General features: G+C 37.1%; 1 protein-coding gene across 1 annotated transcript in view; it reads left to right on the forward strand.

Annotated features, from left to right (window-relative positions):
• Hivep2 (HIVEP zinc finger 2) overlaps positions 1-22,244 on the forward strand; it is a 181,098-nt gene that overhangs the window by 22,293 nt on the left and 136,561 nt on the right. The window contains exon 2 of the mRNA XM_070010544.1: positions 18,051-18,125. The gene's annotated coding sequence lies outside the window, so the exon portion shown is untranslated. The remainder of the gene's footprint in view (positions 1-18,050; positions 18,126-22,244) is intronic.

The raw sequence follows: 22,244 nt of genomic DNA on the forward strand, positions 1-22,244 counted from the left end.
ACACTATAGAGAGGTCAAGTAATAGAAGCACTGAAAGTGATTAGTAATCAGGAGATGGCTGCTAGTCTGTCATTTGGTTTTTAGTGTGAATGACTATTTCAGGTGCTTCCTGTTATGTGTAGGGAAGACATTTAAGTCAGACACCAAAACTTCTGACTGAAAGAGAATTAATTTCCAGAATTTCTGAGAGAAGTCTTACAATCCATTTCTCCCTAGTTCTTCTGTATTAGGATAAATCACTGGGTTGACATTAGTTTATGCCAACTAATCCGTAACTAATAGTAGGGACAGGGCAACATTCTGATACATCACTGTTACTTTAGAATATGATGGGTTTTAAATTCATAATGCTTAATTCAAAGAAAATAGACTGCCAGCCACTTTTCTAGGATCTTTATTTGTGTTAATTAATTTGTCTGCATATTTAATTATACCCCAAATTCTTCACTTTATAAGGAAGGCTGTTAGTATCTTCAGCTTACAGATGAAACTATAAGTATCTTGTCCATGTTCACATAGTTGGTATGTTTTAGAGTGAATTTGAGTTCAGGCAGTCTGAATTCTAGTCCCTGCTTTCCCTCCTTTTCCACAATTCCTTCAGTTACTTCCTTACAGTAGCTCAAGATACACTTGCCAGATTAATGGCAAGTTGAATAGCAGATGAATTAAACATTTTTTTATTTAGATGAGCAATCTGAGTTTATTGTTTTTTTTCTATTGGTGGTTGGCACCTATTATTTTTCTCAGGAAAGTTTATTCTTCTATTACGACAAATATTAATACAACTAAACAAATTCTGCTTGAAATCTAAGAACTGGGAATTTGTTGCTTTAAATAGTCAACTGAGTTCTCCCTTCTGTTGTGAGGCTGGGGTGTTGTTTGCTGGGGATGATGGCAGTACTACAAGCCAGAATGGTACAGGAGTGGACTATCACCACGTTATGAGTGAAGCTTTAAGCTGTTCACATGTAATGCAGTAGTGGACCAAGGCAAGCCTTGAGTGCCATGACCTTAGGAAGCCAGGACTTGGGAGATACTAGGATAACTAAGTGACAAATAAGTAGCTGAATACAACAGAAGGGGCATTATTCTTTTGTTTGTGACTTTCTTTTTAGCTGTAACTCTGTGACCTTATGTAGTAGTTATACAGAATGGGGCTATAATTCTTATCTTTGGAGTTTAAATGAATGGTAAGGAATTGTTTGCTGGGCTCATACAAGGATGGAGCCTAGTGTCTTTACAATGAAAAGAATTAAACTTTATCTCAAGGAACAAACTTTCCTACTGTAGAAATACTTTATAAAATGTCAGCTTATTTCTTAAGGACATAAAAATATATTTTGAAAGTTTTCTGTTTTTCCACAGAATTTCCTGTAGTTTTGTCATTTGAATACATTTCTGCCTCCTTTGAGGACTTGGGTTCTTTTCTGTGTAACGTTGGTGTTCAATAGAGAGTTGAAGAGTTGATATAGATTTACTTCCAGTTTATTGATATGACTTGAGAATAATAGCCACAAGTAAGTGAGAGACTTGTCAGAGTATCTTTTTTTTTCACTAGATAAAGTTAAAATTTCTAATAGTTTAAAAGCTATTTTACTAATCTTGAATAGTCAACATATACAATATTTTATTTTCTGAGGCGTTCTATAGTTAAAAATAAGTTTAATTGTAGAAGGAAAATAAGAGAGTATTTATGAAAATGGGTCTTTAAATAGACTGATGATAAGTTGTCTGTATTGTAAGTTGTATTATGGCATGTGTTTCATAGAGAGCAATGTGATCTGGTGTGTGTGTGTGGGGGGGTGCGTAGGAGATAACTGTGGACCTAGATTTGCATAGATGATATTTGTAGACAGTTCCTGGCTTGAGTGAAGTGTATTCCCAACTTACCCAGTGCAAAGGAGGATTCAATTTTTAGTTTTTTATAATACAATTATGAGACAAATATTAAAGTATAAATCTCTGAAATTGGTGAAGATAGCCACTAATATAAAAGGAGAGATTTGTATACATTTTACCTAAAAAGAGCACTTAATACTGTTTTATACTTTTTGTCTTTATTTTGATTTTTGTCTTGTAAAGTAAAGAGTTGAGGTGACTCAAAGTTCATTATAGTTTTTCAGTTTTTATTGCTTGTGTTTTTATAGACCTCAGGAAAAAAAACACACATTGAATGTACATGGGAATTAAGGAAACCAGTAAGGAAAATGTTATTAAACTAAATAGAAAAATAGAGTTGATAAATAAGCTTGGGATTGAAAAGGATGTTTCATTTTTTTAAATGAGGGTACAAATTGTTATGTCTTAAAATTAATTGGCAGGGAATTATATACTCTGAAGAAATGCGTGATTGATTGTGTTAAGTATAAATGTTTACATTAAAAAAAGAATTATAGTGGGAATAATAGTTGAGACTTCAAGTTCTTTTAGTTAATTGGTTTCCTGCCATCACTGTTTTCCAAATGAGTGGAACTTGTTTGCAAGTTTGGTTTTTTTTTAATAGCATGGTCGTGGGAAATTATATTTGTACAGCTTAAAGCTTATTCATTCATTTATTTTCCTTTGTACTTATATAATTATATGAATGTGTTCTCTAAAACTGAGAGAACATGTTGTTGTTTGTTGTTGAATAAGAAGTTGTTAGACAGTGCTCTATTTTTACAGCTGAGCTTCAGGGTATCACGTTCTGAAGAGGTCAGCTGGGCATGACCTCACGGGTATGAGTCTCCCAGACAATTCTGAAAGAGCCACAGGCCTGTGGAGTTGCAAAGCCATGGCAGACCATCTGATTGCTGTAGTGGAGAGGCATCTGGTTTGTTACTGCAGCCATAACAGCATTTATATTAAATACTAAGTGCTAAGAGGATCTAGTAGGATAAGTAGTGTCTTTTGTAGCATAAAGACTCTCTGGGTGCTGTTGTAGCATTAGCTCTGAGCTCCTTTAATTAATAAAAATTAATGGAAAGGTAGAGAGGAGAAGGTTGGAGGAAATAGGTAGGCATTGAGTACAAAGATGGATGGTAGTTTCATTTCATTATTAAAATTAATCTTGTTAAGACACTGTAAGAAAACATTATGGCATTGAAGGTACAGCTACATGAAATAGTAGTATTTGTTTATCTGATTTATCTGCTATACGATGTTATTACTTAGCGTTGCTGTCTTTACTTCGGACTTCCTTGTTCAGGGAATTGAGGCACCAATGTACTGATGATACTTGTACTGTTGGTGACAGATCATACTTGTTTCTAAGATTCTTTCTCAGTGACGTAAGTTCTGAAATGCTAACATTTTCCAGACATTTAGCAAAGATGTGTTCCATTTGCTATCATTATTAATGGGAATAAAATCTGTTAATATGAACTTCACATGCATAGAGTCGTTCACCTCTGCGGGGTGTGTAAGTCAGTGTCTTGCTTCTGCAGAAGTGGCTTCCTTCCCCATCACTGCATTGATGTGTGTACTCACTTTTCTGTTGGATGGGAGTAAGTGACTTTTTCATTTTGGATGTAACACTCTTTAGCTTTCTCATTGCTACTACCATATTGTACTTTCTACATCCAGTATAGGTCAATAATTCTGGAGGAGAAAGAACCAACAGCCAATGTGTATCACATAGGGCATTGCTATGTAATGTATTTATGTTTGGACTGTTAGAATAAAGTACATCAGATTTGAAATTTTGACTTACTGATGTTACCTCTTAGACCTTGCTCTTAGCTTATAATGACATCTGGCAATCCTGGGCATTCCTTGGCTTTTCATCACTAATCTCAGCCCATCTTCACATGCCTTTCTCCCTGTGTGTCTCTGTCATCTTATAAGGACACTAGTCCTGTTGGATTAATGGCCAACTTTACTCCACTGTGACATCATCTTAACTAAATACATGCACTGAGACCCTATTTCCAAATGTAGTAATGCTCTGAGGTATGGAGTTTGAACTTTTGTCTGTCTTTTTTGAGAACACAATTCAGTGCATAACAAGAGGACTGAAATTCAGTCTAAGAGGATTTCCCTATAGTGTCAGTCCTTCTGGGGGGGGGGTGGTGACAATTAAGATACAATTTCCATTCTTGCACATGTTTTAACATAATGTTGATGGTATTAGTTTGTCTATTGAGGTCCAAATCATTAGGTAGCTGAGATGAATGTGATTTGTAGGAATCGAAAGAAAGGAAATGGGGGATCAATAATTAGATGAGAAAACCATTTCTTAGAGGAAAATGAAATTTGAATTGGGTCTTCCTAATGAATGGGGTTCAGAATATATATTTGTGAAAAGTGGAGGCATAGATGATATCATGGAAGAGAAAAACCTGCATCGAAAACTGGAAAAGTGTTTGTTCACATTTTTTTTTTTTTTTTTTGCTTTTGGTTGGTTGTGGAGCCCGAACGCTGGGCCTGGGCTCTGTTTCTCAGTTTCTTCAGCTCAAGGCTAGTGTTCTACCACTTAAGCCACAGTGGAATATGGTGCTTACTTATATGGTGCTGAGGAATCAAACCCAGGGTCTCATGCATGCAAGGCAAGCACTCTACCACTGAGCCACCTTCCAAGTCCCTGTTCACAGTCTTTTAAAAGTTAAGAATCTGCTGTTTGTATATCACAGAGGTGTTTGTCAGGAATAAGCCTGGGCCCTAACAACTGATTTCATCCATTGTTATTTACTGAGATCTTACTATGAAACACTACAGATACATCAGATTTTGACTAGGCATTTACCTTCAAGGCCAACATCTGTGCATCAATCTTTTTTTTTGGGGGGGGCAGAGTTTTACTCATAATGTTGTCCAGGCTAGCTTAAAAACTCCTGGACCTAAGTTACTCTCATTTGTTAGATTCCGGAGTAGCTATACAGGCACTTGCTACTGTGCCCAGTATGAACCCTCATTTTAATTCATAGTTTATGTATAAAAACATGAAGTTTTTTTTCTTATGAATCATTGATCTGGTTGGTGGTAACTAATAATAATTGAGAAGCATGCTTAAGGTCAACTGTTTAAAATACTTTTACATGATAGTTTCTACCATATTTCATAGACTTATCATTATAAGAAGTATTTGATTACTTCTAAGGATGAGTTACAAGGTTTCTGATGAACTGAAAGGCATCATTGGCAATAAGAAAAATTTTGATTTCAAAAATGCTAAAATATGGAAAAATATGTATGTCTTAGCATTGGTGGAAAGCTTAAATTTTGTAACATATGCTGATTATAGTTGACAGATTGGACAATAGAAGCATTGAGAAGGTCAGTAGCTTACCAAAGGTTTCTGGTCGATGGAGCCCAGGTTTCTTTTTCTTTTGCCTTTTTTGCTAGTCATGGTGCCTGAACCTTAGCTCTTCAGCTCAAGGCTAGTGTTCTACCACGTGAGCCATAGCACCACTTCTGTTTTTTTTTTTTTTCTGCTTATGTGGTGCTGAGGAATCGAACCCAGGGCCTCATGCATGCAAGGCAAGCACTCTACCTCTGAGCCACCTTCTCAGCCCCTGGAGCCCAGGTTTCTATCCAAGGGCCTCGTACGAGATCCTAAATCCTTAAATATGGTATGCCATACCCTGTACTTTGAAAGCCCTTAGTGTACTTCTCAGATGCCCTTTTCTTATGTTCAAAACCTGATTTTGTTTCAGGGCTTTCCATGGAGCAAGGTCTGGGGTCCATTAGAGGAAGAGAGGTGTGTACAGATGTGCAACTCAGCTGATGATTTGGCTGATCAGGGACTTTGTAGAGCTTGTCTTTTGTCGTAGCATAAAAAAAAATCAGATAACGATGAGGGAAGGCCATGCAGGTGAGATCTGGGGCAAGAGTGGGTGACTTCTTGTGGAAAATGGTGTGTCTTCATTTTAAGTTTCACTTCCTCTGAAGGCCTCGCTCAGCACCCCACACCCTATCTCTATCTTGAATCTCTTGCTTGTCATCAGAGGTGTTGTTGCTGGGTTGCTTGGTTTCATTTCCTGTGAAGTTCCCTTTTGTCTGGCTGATGGTGGCCCTGTAGGTATCTCTAGTTTCAAGGCTTGTGGGAAAGTACCCAGGCACTAGGTGAAATATGGGAAAGGATATTGAGCTGAATAAACAGTAGGCGGTGAGGTACAGTATGATCACTTTTCTCTTCCTTTTTTAATATTTTCCATCTTCATAAGGACATCCAGTATCTCTGCATACATGGGGGTTTCCCCTCAAATAGTTTTTTTTTTGATAAAAATTGAAAATGATAAATTGTTCATATTTCAGGTCCTTACACAAATGTCTTTTTGTAGTGGTCTGGAAACAATTCTCAGAGCGAAATTAATTTTCATTTGGATGCTGAGGCTTGAGGTTTGAGGATGTTTTAACTGTATAAGTAAGACTCTAACTGCTGAATATGTTAAAAACAACTATATTTTGATTTTAAGTAATTGTACAAAGGAGTTGCCATTCGACAGACCAGTTTATGAATACAGTACCTCTTGATCCATTTCACCCCTTTAACAGTCATCCCTCCCTCCCATGCCACCTCTTTTTTCAGTTGTCTTAATTTTTAAATTATGTTTTCATTTTTTGCCATTTAACGCGCGCGCGTGCGTGTGTGTGTGTGTGTGTGTGTATAATGCATCTTGATCTGTGCTATACTTTCAACATCTTCACCCCCCCACCTTCTCTTATTTTCTTCAGTTTGTGGCATATGCAATGCATTCTTTTTTTTTTTTTTTTTGGGTCCGGTCATGGGGTCTGAACTCTGAGCCTGCTGTCCCTCAGCTCTTCAGCTCAAGGCTAGCGCGCTACCATGTGAGCCATAACACCACTTCTGTGTTGTTTTTTTTTTTCTGCTTATGTGGTGCTGAGGAATCGAACCCAGGGCCTCATGCATGCAAGGCAAGCACTCTACCACTGAGCCACCTTCTCAGCCCCTGCAATGCATTCTTGCCTGTATTCTACTCATTTCCCCCATTCATTTTTCTACCTTCTCCACTTGACCCCTCCCCCTGGCAAGTACCCATTTCCTAGTACTCATTTTGTTAGGCTTTGACTTAGTCTCTCTAAAGAATTATATTATTTGCGCTTTCCATAGAGTGTTATGCACATTGGGTGGCACCCACATGGTTATGAATGAATTTACTGAGAAACACTTTTTGCAAAGCTCATCCTCAGCTAAGCAGTTGGGTCCTCCCTCATTTGATTATGATGAGTTCTGGTTTTGTCACACTGCAGTGAAAAGGGCACATTCTCTGTGTGCTGCCTGATTACAGCACCATAGTCCAGCTAATGGGTTTTTTTTTCCTCCCTGTAAACATATGGCATACATGATATTTCCAAGTAAGCAATAGTCTTAAAGGAATTATCACACAACTTACTATACCCACAGTTCTCCTTACTTCTCAGTGTCCTCATCTTATAAATGGGTTAAAAATATCTCCTATCTGCTACGAGAGATAATTTATATTTGGAAACATCTTTTTTTTTTGGGGGGGGGGAAGCAGAATCTCAGCTTTTCTATATTCCTTTTTAGAAATGCAGATCATGTCTCTTTCTCCCGGTGTGTTGACTGTGGTACCAGAGATAGGATTGTATATATTTTCTCTTTGATCAGAAATGTCTTCTGGTGAGAAAATCCCCATATTTCTTCAAGATGCACTTGAAAATATCTCCTTGTAAATTCTTGCTCTGGAGTCGTCTTTTCTGAGTTCTAACTTCATTCTTCTCAGCTTTTGACTCTGCCTTTCTCAGTGTGTTTATACCCAGCATGCCCTGACTCCATGAAATCACTGTCTTTTTCATAGGTTTGTGCTTTGTTTTCCTGATTAGAATGGAAACTCCCTGGGCAGAGGCATACTTTGAACTTGTTTTTCTTGAGCTTTTAACGTTTAATTTTATCAAGTGCTTTGCAGAAAGTGACACTCAGCAAATGTGGAACCATGATAGTTAAATAGAGTACACGGGGCTTTAGGGTACAGACTGACATCTTTAGCATGCACAGCAGTCTCTCAAGGTGCTTTAACAAAACCTGGTCCCCAGGCCGTATAAAAAAAAAGATTCTAAGAGGCAAATTCTAGTTCATGTGATAGAAGGACTGCTTTTTTAAAAAAAATTATTTTTTTTGGTAAAGGTAATGTACAGAGGGATTATACTTACATGAGTCCGGTAATGAGTAGATTTCTTTTTGAACAGTGTCCACCCCCCCATTTTCTCCTTGTTTTTCCCTACGTGACCCCCTCTCCCCACAAATTGTATAGTTCATTTCCAACGTAATGTCTAGTGAGTATCACTGCTGAATTGTTTCACTCTCTTAAAGACTGCTTTTTTAAAATAGTGATCTATGTATTAAGATACCATTTCTAAGAGCCTAATATATGGTTTTGTTTTTCCAAGTAAGGAAGGGAAGAAGAGATGGAGAATCTTGCAGGTAAAACACTTATTTAAATTATCTTTTGAAATGTAGGCCACAGTGAGTTGAACACTAGAAAGTTTGATCTGAGAACAAGCTTGTTTGCCCTTATTCCAGGTTCAGTTTTAAAAGGTTTGGTCTTATCCTCTAGAGAAGATTAGGGCAATACACAGAAAGCACATGGAAAGAGTACCACTGGTAAGGGATGACACGTTGATTCCCAAAGGTATAGCTGACAGCCTTAAAGTGATAAAGGAAATAGATAAAACATAAAAATCATGAACAAGGCTGGATGCTGGTGGCTCAAGCTTGTCATCCTAGCTATTCAGGAGGCTGAGATCTGAGGATCACAGTTTGAAGTCAGCTCAGGTGGAAAAGGACCCATGAGGCTCTTACTCCAATTAACCACTCAAAAGTGGAAATGGAGCTGTGGCTGAAAGTGGTAGAGCACTAGCCTTGAACAAAAAGATCTCAGGGACAGCTACTCCCTGAGTTCAAGCCCCATAAAGAACAACAAATGTAAACGAGAAAGAAACCTGAAGAGCTTAAGGACAGGCAAATTGATGGTTCCCTGAGAGTAGCACCCAGTGGACAGTCATGATATGCCAGTTTCCCACTTATCTAAATTTACCAGGGCTGAGACCACACATGTTCCATAGCATGCTTTTTCCTCAGAGTTTAACCGAGTATATCCTCACTCATAGAAGCAGCACTACAAGATTCTTCTAGTATAATCAAAATATATAAATAGGTCTGCTGTGGTAAGAGGCAAGTTTTTTTTTTTTTTCATTTCAGTGTGTACAATTGCACCTACTTTTGGTATGTGGAGGCCTATCTGACCTGCTTAGTTTATAGCTCATGCCCAGATATTCTGATACATTGTTCTATCTCCTGCCTTGATCATACTTAAATTGTCTTGAAATGCAAAGGATATATTGTTTCCTATTGTAAATTCCTGAATATGTAGTGCTATACTAAAATATTTTGAATTATAAGCCACTGTACAGCATACAAATACACATAAATACAGTCTATTTTAAAGTCTTCAAATATGTATTATGAGAATAATGAAACACTAAAATTAGAAGAAAAGGTGAGAAGGTGGATAAGAAAGGGTAATGGAGGAAGGTAATTTAATCAAAGTATATTATGTGCATGTGTGGAGACATGACAAATGAAACACCTTTGTACAATTAATATACAGTAATAAATAATATTCAATAGATTTGTGTATATAATTAGAAATCTGTGTATATCAATTTGAAGAATTATCTATATAGTTAATATAAATCATTTTATGTGGTAATTATCCCTTTATATATCATAAAGGTTTTCCTGGAGCATGGTACATCTATTAAGAAAAGATATTTTAGCATGAATGCTAAGGACAAAAATGTATGGTGTGGTAGTTAGACACATGGGTTCCATGTAATAAGAAAAACCCTATTTAGATACTTCCAAAATTACATTCCTGCTTCCTAAGTGTTTCAGATTAATGTTTTTTAAACTTTTTCTTTTGTAGTCTTTTGTTAATTATAAAAAGAAAACATAGACTGAGTCTCCTATGTTGCCTAGGTTAGTCTTGACCTCCTGGGTTCAAGTAATCCTTCTGCTTTAGTCTCCTCAATAGCCGAGACTACAGGCCCACTGTGTTTCACTGAAACATTAGTTTTGATGTCGTATACAATCCAAATTTTAACTTTTTAAAAATTGGTTGTGTTTTTAATTGTAAAAATACAGTACGGAGTTAGTTACATGAGCAAGGTCAATGAGTACAGTTCCTATCAAGCATTGTTACCTCCTTTGTTTTTCCCCTACCATCCCTTCCCTTCCACCTCCACAACTGTACTCCAGCCTCCTATCCCCCCCACCCCAACCTCCCCACCCCTCTATCCCCCCTAAATTGTAAGGTTCATTTTTCAACATAGTGTCTTGTGCATCTCATTGTTACAATGGATCAACCTGTATCCCTACTTAAGCATTCTGTTTTTTCCCTTCCCCTCTCCAAATTATAGAAGCGTATATGCAAGATGCAGGGCAGTGATATCAAATACAGTGAAAGCAAGGGTTATACCATGGGGGGAGAACATAGAATGAAACAAAAAAATCACATGGTACCTTATAAATATGTTAGAAACAATAGCAAGAAAGAAAAAACCACTTGTGTCCCTATCTTGGGGTTCATTTCACTTAACATCTTATCTGGTCATATGTACATAGCTTTTGACCTTTTCTGCTTGTCCCAGACATATACTAGTTATTGCAAATAAAGGAAACCATAGGACCTATGTTTCTTTGGGCCTGGCTTACTTCACTTAATATAATTGGAAAGTACTCTTTTTCATGGGGAAGAATAGGAAGGAGATCTGAGGAAGTCTTCCACGGGTGCACCTTTGGTTTAAGGCAGAATTTTGAAATACAGTAAAGAGCATGTCTTTGATAGTAGCATCCTACCACTTAGCAAGCAGTCCTAGGCCTGCTTGCCCACTAGGCCTGACGGCAGCAACAGATCAAAATCTCTCTTTAGGCTTCTCAAGTTGCTATACTTCATTTCATTCAATCTTTTCTAGTTCCTGAATTGTCTATTTTTTTCCTTCCCAGTTGGAAACTCTAAGTATCTATCCGGATTCTAACAATGGTCTGGGAACTTTATAGAAAGAAAGATGAATCTTAGGCCATTTGTATTCTTTGGGAGTATATACTTCAGATTTGCTAATAACACACATGAGGAATAAGTTATTACACTAGAAGACAGAAGAAGAAGGAACTAAGTGTAATAAAAAGTGAGAGAGAAAAATTTAAGGCAATTGCAGCAATCAGGAAAGATTGTGTGGAAGAGAGGTGGGCCTTGAGTTGTGTTTAGCCTCTTTGGAAGGATCGATGGGGTTGAGAGATGGCAGTTCTACTGGAGGTAATGTTACCTATGAAAGTGGGATCACCTTAGGTGGCTGTGCAGGAGTTAGGTATTACTACATAAACATTACTACATAAACTCTTGAGAGCACCATCACCCAATTGTCATATAAATGGTGCCCCATGTCATTGTGCAGAATAGAGAATGAATGAAAGCCTGGTGACAGGAAATGTTCTGGCACCTAACCAGAGAATCACATGTAGCATAGCTTGGACGGTGATGCATTTTGAATGAAAGAATAGAGTTTTTTTTCCCCCTTGCCTTGTGTGTTGACCTGAAAAGCACATTTAATTCTCTACTTTGAAAACTGTGATTTCTCTCATTTACTTGGTAAGATGGAGCTGAGGAAGATAATTTTGAGCAATGAAATAACTGCAAATTTCAGAAGATAAATGATTAGTTAGTAATAGATAGGGCAAGATAAGTTGAGAAGTTACTATACTTTAGATGTATTTAAAATGGTTCTGACAGTGAACCGTCAGTAATTCACCAAACTGAAACTCTTGAAGAAGGCACAAGGTTCACCCCAAGTCAGTCCTAGTCTTTATCCTTACTTGATGTCGTATTTGTCACATCTCCTACCTCATTTGAGATTTTTAAGGCTTTTGTTAAATGATGTTTCTAGCTTCCAGCTTTCTTTCACTATTTCTCTTGTCATCTCTCTTTCTATATAACATGTTTTCTTCCCACACTTCTCTTATAAATATGTTTCTTTTTAGGTCCACCCTGGGGTTGAGCTTTCTTTCTCAGATCCAGTTGAGGGGCTGTTGACCAGAGGTTTATTTGGGGCTTGTAGTTCTGACTTTAGATTCTTCTCGATGAATCAGGAGCTCACGAAAGAGGCTTGAGTTGGAGCAGGATAGGAGCCAAGGAATGAGGCTCAAGTAACAGGGGTGAACATGGATATTCATGTTCATATTCATTCATTGATTCATTCATTCAGTTTGTTGAGCACTAATAAGATAGTTTAGCGTGGTTTCCCTATTTGGTCCTGTTTTTGTTTCTCTCTTGCTTCCTACAAATACTTGAAGAAGTTTAAGATTTCTTTTACAACAGCTGATTCTCTCCAGGGGTAACAGCAAGTACTCTGGTAGTGTTAACAGGCAGCAACCCTGGGACGAGAGCAGCTGATTTTATTTTTGGTTTTTGTCAAGTGTTTGTAAGTTGAGAACTGCCCCTGTTCAAACAACATGACTTGGGTGGTATGTAAGAACTCCTGTAGAAATAATGAATGTGGAACAACTAAAGAGTAAAAGTAAACCACCCTGAGCAACAAGTTGTCCAGCAAGTTTTGAAAAGACTTGGGTTTGGATTAATGTCTTGAAGAATCTGGATATGCTATGGGCCATTCACAGTCTCATTTATGTAAAACATGAGACTTTCTTTGGTTTTGGAGATCCTGTTTTTGACAGATTCTTTCTGTGGAATAGTGATTGTAACATTGACACATTTGGGAAATTTTACTTTGGCATTCACCATATTACTTTGGCTCATTGGTTCTTATCAATTTTTAATTCATTGCCCAAGCAGTATTACATTACAAATATAGAAGAGATACATACTTATCCCGTTACCTTCTATAATCTGTCAGTTTGATTTAAAGTTTTTTTCTCTCTGGTTTCGGTTCACTTGCATATATTTGAATAATCATAACGAATTATAATCTCATATTATTTATATCATTCTTGTCCCACTCAAAATCTTATTACAAACATTTCCATTTTGCCAATTTCCATATTTTAATTTTAATGGCTGCTCAATTTTGATGTAACCTAATGTTTACAATATTCTACAAATTTTGTACTTTTGAATATTTGATTTTTTTCCCTATGAGGTGTTTGTTAAATGTATGAATATTTTTATTATCTATTGTCTATATTTTCATATTGCTTTCCATTTTTCATAAAAATTGCACCAAAGTAAAACATTTTGACTGTGTTGTTGCTTTGGCTTGCAATTTCACACTAAGTAGTGACTTTTCTTTCTCGATTATATTTCTTGTTTCAAAATGACTTGTCATATATTTTCTGTTGTATATTAATAATAGTAATAAATTGTATAAATTATAAATTACTACTTTTGAACAAAGAAATTCCTTAGAATTCTTTTTTTTTTTTTTTTTTTTTTGGTAGGTCGTGGGGCCTGAACTCTGGGCCTGGGCGCTGTCCCTCAGCTCTTCAGCTCAAGGCGAGCGCTCTACCACTTGAGCTACAGCGCCACTTCCGGTTTTCTGGTGGTTTATTGGAGATAGGAGTCTCATGGTCTCTCCTGCCCGGGCTGGCTTTGAACTGTGATCCTCAGATCTCAGCCTCCTGAGTAGCTAGGATTACAGGCGTGAGCCACCAGCGCCCGGCCCCTTAGAATTCTTTATATATTGTATATTTTAATTCTTGTTCCTTATACTTTTTCCATTTCTCCATGTGACTTAATTTGTGTTTTGTTAATTTTGTGAATTGAATAATTGTAGCTTAATTATTTCTGGATGATCTTTGATTCATTTTTCCATGTGTAATTTCAAAGTCAACTAAAAGTTGCAGCTATGAAGACTGTGGTTCCCTGATTATCATTGTTTATGCCATTTCTGGGGCTACTTTGGCTGGGTTAGATTATTTTAGAATTGTGTGTTCTAGATTCACAGGATGGACACACTAGGGGGAAATTAATCATCATTAGGTAAAAACCTTTCAAAATTAGAGATGTTAATCACATGTTTATAGATTAAATGTAGATTTACTGACTGAGCTTGTAGATATTGATATAGATATTGACAAATTTCTGAATATGGTGAGTCTGGCTGCTAATTAAGGAACTGTATCCAATCTCATGTTTAAAAAAATAAATAGCCGGGTACTGGTGGCTCACACCTGTAATCCTAACTATTCAGGAGGCTGAGATCTGAGGATCGAAGTTCAAAGCCAGCTTTGGCAGAAAAGTCCGTGAGACTCTTATCTCCAATAAACCACCAGAAAACCGGAAGTGGTTCTGTGGCTCAAGTAGTAGAGCATTCACCTTGAGCTGAAGAGCAGACGGACAGCATCCAGGCCCAGAGTTCAAGCCCCATGACTGACCAAAATAAATAAATAAAGAAATAAAATAAAGAAATAGTTAAAGTTTATATATATATAATACTTTAAAACACTGTATGTTTGGAAGCGAAAATTTTCATGTGTGGTTGAGCATTTATGACACTGCTTTCCAGCATTTTAATTTTAAAAGTTAAGTAGCAATAGTGATTTTTAAAATGTGTCTTCAAATCACTGGTCATTTGCAAAAATCACCTTAGCAGGTCCTTGATGGTTATTTTCTTTGTTGTTGGTTTTGTTCTTTGAACCTCAGATTCTGTGTATTTGGGAGATTCTTTGCGAATTTATAATACATTGTGATGTTTGCTCATTAAATAGTCTTTTAAAATAATTATTTTTGAATAGTTCAAGTTATTTGATACTTATTTTATAGATAATTTAACAGCATTATTTCTATACTGATTTAAAGTGAGGAGTTCCATTTAAGCCCAGTGGAAAATGTTTTCCCTTAGGTAGTTTTGAAAGATAAATTATTGCATAAAAATATGACAAAGTGAATAGGAAGTCTAAACATTTATGAACAAATATAATTAAGTTTGTTTAAATTAATCATAGAGAGGATTCATGCTTGCTATGTACTGATGATGTTGAGTTGCTGTTATCCCATATCAATGGATACATAAAATGAAGGTTACCCAGAGTAGCTAAACTGATAAATCATATTTGGGGTTATTAAGTTGAATATCTCATATACCTAAAAACTCTTAAGATGAATTTTGGGCTAGATGAAAACTAAGTGATAATAAATACTCTGACAGGTTGGGGTTTTTATGCTCAGTTTTGGTAGAGAAAGTAAAGACATTGTCCTGTGTTACTTTCTTCTCTTTTGAAGGGTAAGAAAAGACTGTTTTGCTCAAACACTGATGATGTGCTCAGCTGCTTTGAGTTGCTTTGATTTCCTTCAGAAAAAATATAGAAACCAAAGTCTATATCAAGTTAAGATTTAGACCTGTCCATAAAAATATATATTATATATTATGAAGTTTGCCTGAGAGTCATGTTTAGAGTGAAATATCATATTCATCTAATTCTGCATCTACTATATTTTCTCATGGCTTTATTTTGCCTTTTTCAAATTTGCTGCCTTCTTGTTAAGCACAAAAATACTCCAGATTCTTAGGGAATTTTTATTATATTATAATGGAAAGTATATGTGGCAGTAAAACCTCTTTTCTGTAACACTTTTCAAAATGTTAGCTATGTAGTTTTCTAGAAGTGATTTTTAGAAGATCATGCATCAGTTGGTGGGTAAAGCTTATTTAGGGCTGGTAAGTATAGCACATAGATAACAAAGGCTAAGTTTTTCATTTGGAGGCACTTGTCAAATATTACTTGAAAGTCAGGTAGGACAATTGAGTTTTTAACTCTAAAAACTACTAAAAGTCTTAGTTTTATATTAAAGTTTCATATTTATATTTAACCCGTAGTGTGAGCTTGCTATCTTTTACCTAGCTCTTACTTATACTCATTCTGTAGTCTGGGTGTTGACATTCTTCCTGTTTCCTTGTGTGTGCATTGCCAAAATGGCCACTCTTAGGACACTTCCTGTGGGAGAGGTTTTCAGAGATTTGTGAAAGTAACAAATTAATACTGGGCTGTGCCTTAATTTTGGGTATTTTTTACAGTGTTTTGTTTCATGTAAAGAGTGAAATAGATGAGAGACATGCATATTGTGGACTTTGAGAAGATATAGCTGATGATAACTAACATTAAAAAAAAATGAGCTCCACAGAATACCACCATAGTTACTACTTTGTCCTTTAGTCTTGTTTTTTTTTAAACCTTGATATCAGCTGTCAGAATCACTTGACTATTGAGAGATCTGAGTATTGAGAATCCATAAAGGAGTAGTCTTTTGAGTCGATCATCTGTGTGAGTGAAGCACTGTGTTTTATTTCAAAATTCTTGAATTTCCTCTAGACAAAAGCCAATAGCTCCTCTTGAGCCTGTAAGTCAGTATATTATTATTGTTATTAAGTGACAATGATCAAAGGGAAAGCAGTGGTTTAAAGTCTGCATTAAATCAAAGCAAGGGCAGATCTCTTGAAAATGTGCTCTCTGTCCTGAAAAAAATAATTACTCCCTGAATCACTGAATTGTCTTCCATGGTCAGTGACACTTTTTGCAATATAGTGCTGATAGTTCAGTAGGTCCAGGTCATATCCTATGACATTATGTCTCATGGTAGTATTTCTTTACTTTTAATAAAAGAAAAATATCAGAAAATTATCTATCACTTTATAGCTATGACTTTTACAACAAAGGGCCACTGTGAGTCCTTCAAAATTAGCTTTAATTAGTAGTTGAGATATTCTATTCAATCTATCCTGCTCTCTAGTATCCTGTTTGATCACAAATATTTATCGTTTTATTCATCAATTCTTCACTTTCCCTGTGGGATATTGTGGTGGTTGTTGTCATGCAACCAAGAGACAGTGGAATGCAGCTCTGGGTGCTCAGAAAGTCTTGAACATTGTACTATAGGCATGGTTGTGTCATTGAATCAGTAACTGTATGTTGGTGCTGGTCATTACCACAATATACATGCTGCTATGGTAAGACAAAAAAAACCCCAACAACACAAAACAACAAATGGAGCATACACACACACACACACACACACACACACACACACACACACACACACACACACACACACACACACACACACACACACACACACAACTGGAGTAACAGTTGAAGATGTCACTCTGGTAGCATTAAATTCAGAGAAGGAAAAATTATTGTACAAATAAAAATCAGCACTGAAAAAAGTTAGTCTCCTTTAAGGTTGGTTAATAGGTATAAAAGAATTTGATTTGCTTGAGAAGTTCATTTAGTATACCTTAGCTAGTCACTTTAAAAAATATTCAGTAAGGCCATATATGTGAATATATAATACAAAACAGTGTGGCAAATAACATAGTGTATATGTTGCATAATCTCCTTGTTCCATAGAGGATTAACATTTTGAAGACTATTTGTTTTTATTTTGTTTTTAAATTTAATTTCATTGTCAAGATCATGTACAGAGGGGTTAGAGTTACATAAGGTAATGAGTACATTTCTCGTCGAACATTTGTTTTTCTCTCCCTTATTTTTCTTCCATTTTCCTGTCAGAAATTCTGTAGACTTGAGTTTTGGTGCAGAAATTTGTACAGATGAAGTACTCAACTTGAGGGGGAATGCCTTCTTTAGGAGAAATGTCATAACACCATCCGTTATCACTGGTCCCATAAATTGATCGCTTGGTTAGAGTTGACCAGGGTGTTCCACTGTAAAATTACTTCTTGCCTCTGTGTATTCTTTCTATATTTAATTCTTAGAGGGAGAAGAATTCTGCTTTATCTCTTGAGCAGGCAGAATATATATTTTACTGATTGATTTCAGTATAGACTCATGGTATTCATTTTATTCTTTTGGTTACCATCCAGTGCTATCACTGCTTATTTTGTTGCTCATGAACTGTTTTCTAGTATAAAATTTTTATTTTGCTGAGCACTCTGGTACTATATTCCCACCTGTATCACCTACCCATTTACCTCTCCCTCCTCACTCTTATACTCTTGTGTTTTGAATTGAGAGATTCAGTTTTGCAGCTCTGGCTAACATGAAGGCCATTTTCAGTCATGTTTTAATGTATGTACTGTGGGCGGAGAAGTGATAATATGAAACTTCTTGTCAGCAGATTGGTGAATTTACCTGAGAAATTGAGACTCAAGATTATGAGAACGTGTGACTAGGACCGAAAGCAGATTTGCAGGTAGGACATCAAAGTTGTTTTCTTTAATTCCTTTGTATTTGTGTTACAGAAACCAAATTGTCATTTTCCTAGGAGATACAGAATCCCCAAAAGAGAGGTGGCAAAGATACTGAGTTTGTGCTAGGATATCATGATCACTTTCTCTTCCTTTCAAAAGCTTCTCTTATTTAATTCCTAAACAGTAGGCAATAGCTGAGCTTGGACAAGAGATCCAAGAGGAACTTGCAGAAGTATGTCTACATCTGTACAAGTATTCTAGGTTGGATTTTGATTCTGGAAGTCTATTTGAGAATTAATTTTAAGTATAAATAAATTATCATGTATCATGCTAGAGAAAACAAGTGCTAGTTATTGTTTATGTTTTACAGTATTTCTGTTAAATGGATTGATTTATATTTTGCACCTCTCTTAAACCCTAGATATGATAAGGCCAGAAGCATTTGTGTTTGAAAGAGCAGAGATGGGGGAGGTTCCCAGATCTTAATGGGTTCAAGTTTGTATATTGCCAAAACAATCAGTTTGCCAGCTTCTATTGTAGGAATCTTATACAGAGTAAGTTAAACAAACAGAGTTCATACAGAACAAAATGACAACTGAAAATTGGAAGTGGAAGTAGAATTAATAATATGCAGTAATTGTTACCTCTGCTATTAGAAATATAAAAGCTGTGGGATCCTTCCATCTAAACCACAGAGGTGTTGGCTCCAAGGCACCATCAAGAACGTAGTCTGATAGAGGGTGTGTGTACATAAACGCATTCAAAGCACAGAGTTGGGAGTTGGTTTTATATGTGTACTAGACTCAGGCCTTCGTTGAAGAAACACTGATTAGAGTCCTTGTCAGCTGTCCCCTCTCTTATTCCTGGCCACCAATCACCTACCTCTCCTTTCTCTTTAGCCAGAAAGCAAGAAAAGGCAATTCAGAAATGTTATTGTGAGAAAAAAACCTCTTTTCCTCTCTTCTCGGAATGTCAGAATAGTTACTGGTTTTCTGGGGTCCCTAGGGGACATCTGACTGCCACTTTCCATAGTCTCATTCCAGGGAGAGCTGGTAAATTGTAGCCTTCACACACTAAGTGTAGGGGGCTGGTGAATGCTGCAGTCTGCTCTCTGCTCTGTGGGAGGGGCACCATCTATAGGTCTGTCCTCTGCTCTCCTGCCTGCTATTCCAGCGCCCTGTGGTTGTGAAGTGAGTAGTAGGTGAATAGTGTTGCCTATGCCTCTCAGCCTCTGGGTTTAACTTTCAATTGTTTCTTCTCTCCCCGTGCTCCAAAGCCACATTCATCTCTGGCAATCCTGTAACCCTTTGCTTTCTTTATTATGAAAGACAGCATTACTGCTTCTCATTTACATGTCCCGCATCATAGAAATACTAAAACAACCTGAAAAAGAACTTTTTTTTGTTTTGTTCTGGTTCAGTTGACCCGGGAGATAAACAGAAGATTCTGCTCTCTCCTAGTTACTCTGAGAATACATTTTGATAATATTTTGACCATGTTTGATCCACCTAAAATTTGAGGTTGAGACTTTATCCCTGGGTTTAGGAATTAGGGATCAAAGAACTAACTCTATTTCATATGAGTCTTTATTTTTTCCTTTCATCAGGTGGTAGTAGAAGGATGTTATAGATGTGAGGCTGGAGAGAGAGAGAGAGAGAGAGACAGAGACAGAGACAGAGACAGAGACAGAGACAGAGACAGAGACAGAGACAGAGACAGAGAGAGACAGAGAGACAGAGAGAGAGAGGGAGAGAGGGAGAGAGGGAGAGAGGGAGAGAGACAGAGAGAGAGAAAGAGAGATAGGGAGAGAGAGGGGGAGAGAAAGAGAGAGAGAGAGAGAGAGAGAGAGAGAGAGAGAGAGAGAGAGAGAGAGAGAGAGAGAGAGAGGACACGTGTACACCATTTACACACGTTTCAGCTAGTACTCTGAGCTATTCTTTAGTAAAGTCCACAAAGAGGAAGTTCCACTTGGAACATTAATTTTGGATTTGCTTCAAAAATTGTCAGCAACTAAAATTACTCGTACATATATAGTTTATTCATGTAGCATTGAATTCACTTGTTTGAATATCTGTGACTTAACTGTTGGCTACTGGCCTGAGCATGTAAAAACCAACAGGCTTAGGTCTCTGCCTGTGAGAGCTAATGGTGTGAAGGGAAGGCTTTACATTGTAGCAAGTCAGGGTGCTTTGTGAATTGGGCGATTTGAGGAGGATGTGCTGAGCAGAGCTGTGACCTGGAAGCCATGGCCCAGCTTTGCTTGAGGGGTTTCATAGAGGAGTGAATGTTTGAGCCTGCATCTTGCAGGACAGGGGAAGAGGGAGGGGGGCAGGATTTGATAGGCAGTAAGGGGTAGGGAATTCCAGAAAGATAAAGCCCTGTCACACAGAGGCTGGATACAGGGGAAAAAGCAAGTTGTTTTCCTGAGTGGGCAGTAAATCTTCACATGGCTGGATTACAGGGTGGGTGAAGAAAGGGTAGCTCATAAGGAAAGGATCTAGAGCGCTTGGCTTCAACCAGTTTAAGCACAGTATACTCTGGAGGTATGTTTGATCTCTATCCTGTAGACAAGGAAGAGAGTCATGCTTGGATTTGCATTTTATGCAAATCTTGTAAGCAGCAGAATAAATTAGAGGAAACACAGACTGGATTTGGAAGACATAGTGTATATGCAATTATGGCTACCTTCAAAAGAAAAAGAATAGTATACAGGAAATAGATTCTCCAGCTTGGGAAACAGTGCTGTATGAGCTGTGTGATTGAATCAGTTTGAAGGGTGAAAGGAGAGAAAGCAGACCCCGGGCCTACAGCTTGGGTGATAAGGTGGATAGTGACGACATTGCCCAGAATGATTATCAGGAGTAGGCCTTTGAGAAAAGCAATGATGTAGATTTTATATTTGTTGAATTAATGGTCATGTGATGTCTGGATTTGGGATTAGAAAGACTTGAGTTTCAAGTTTATTTCTCTGACTTTTTCCCTATGTGTTGGTATGTATATTACTCTTTGGGATCCTTGGTTTCCTGGTTTGTAAAAAGAAAATAATAATTACTAACTTTTACAGTCTGATTGTAATAAGTGAAGGAAATAATAGTTATGAAGTTCCTGATTTAAAGATATTCTCTAGTAAAAAAAAAACAACAGTTGACTATCACTGGAGGGTCTTCAAGAAGAAGCTACCACTTGGAGCCCAGCAAAGTGGCTAAAAATGCAGAATTTAGAATTAACAGCATAAGAGACAAAGCTGATTGATGGACTGAGTCGACAGGCTCATTCATTCATTTAGAATCATTTTCTGTGAGTATATGTGTCCTGGGCCCTGTTCATTAATGAAGGAAGCCCCGGTCTTCAAGGATCTTTGAGTCTCCATAGACTGAGAAGTGTATCCAGTATCCCTTTTTGAATAAGGAGAGGATCAAAGGAAAACTGATATATCCAGGTGTGTGTGTGTGTGTGTGTGTGTGTGTGTGTGTGTGTGTGTGTGTGTGTGTGTGTGTCTGTGCGTGTGCGTGTGCGTGTGTGCGCATGCACGCATGTGTGCCATAGAAAAGAATGTAGTTAATTTGATGAACGTTCATAAAAGCCAAACAGCAGATTTGTCAAAAGCCAGAATGTTATCAATATTTTAATATCATGTTTCCTGATCCTTTCCAGTCTCAATAGGGTTACTATCATCCTGATTCATACTATCTGTCTTAGTTTTGCTTATTTCTTTAGTGCCTATATAGGAGGTGATACACTTTTTTCTTTTGTGTCTGGTTTGTTTCACTCAATAGTGTGTTAGATTAATTCATGTTGTTGTAGGTAACAAGCATTCCTTCTAATTGCTGTGTTAAATTCCATTGTATGGATGTAATCTACTCACGCTACTATTGATGAGTTTGTGTTATTTATTTTTGGTTTTGGCTCTGACAAATGGTGTTTCTATGGATTTTTTTGAGTATAGCTAGGAGTGGAGTTTCTGGATTAGGAATCTGTGTATTCAACTCGAGTAGTTTTTGCCACTTGCCTTTTGAAAGTGGGTGTGCCAGCTGTTGCTCCTTCCAGTAACGCATCTGGAGCCCAACTGTCCACAGCTGTGGTACATTCATTTTTCTCATTTTGATCATCTGATGGTTATT

This window comes from Dipodomys merriami, unplaced genomic scaffold (assembly GCF_024711535.1).
Source record: "Dipodomys merriami isolate MVZ:Mamm:240054 unplaced genomic scaffold, mDipMer1.0.p SCAF_8, whole genome shotgun sequence".
Taxonomy (NCBI): domain Eukaryota; kingdom Metazoa; phylum Chordata; class Mammalia; order Rodentia; family Heteromyidae; genus Dipodomys; species Dipodomys merriami.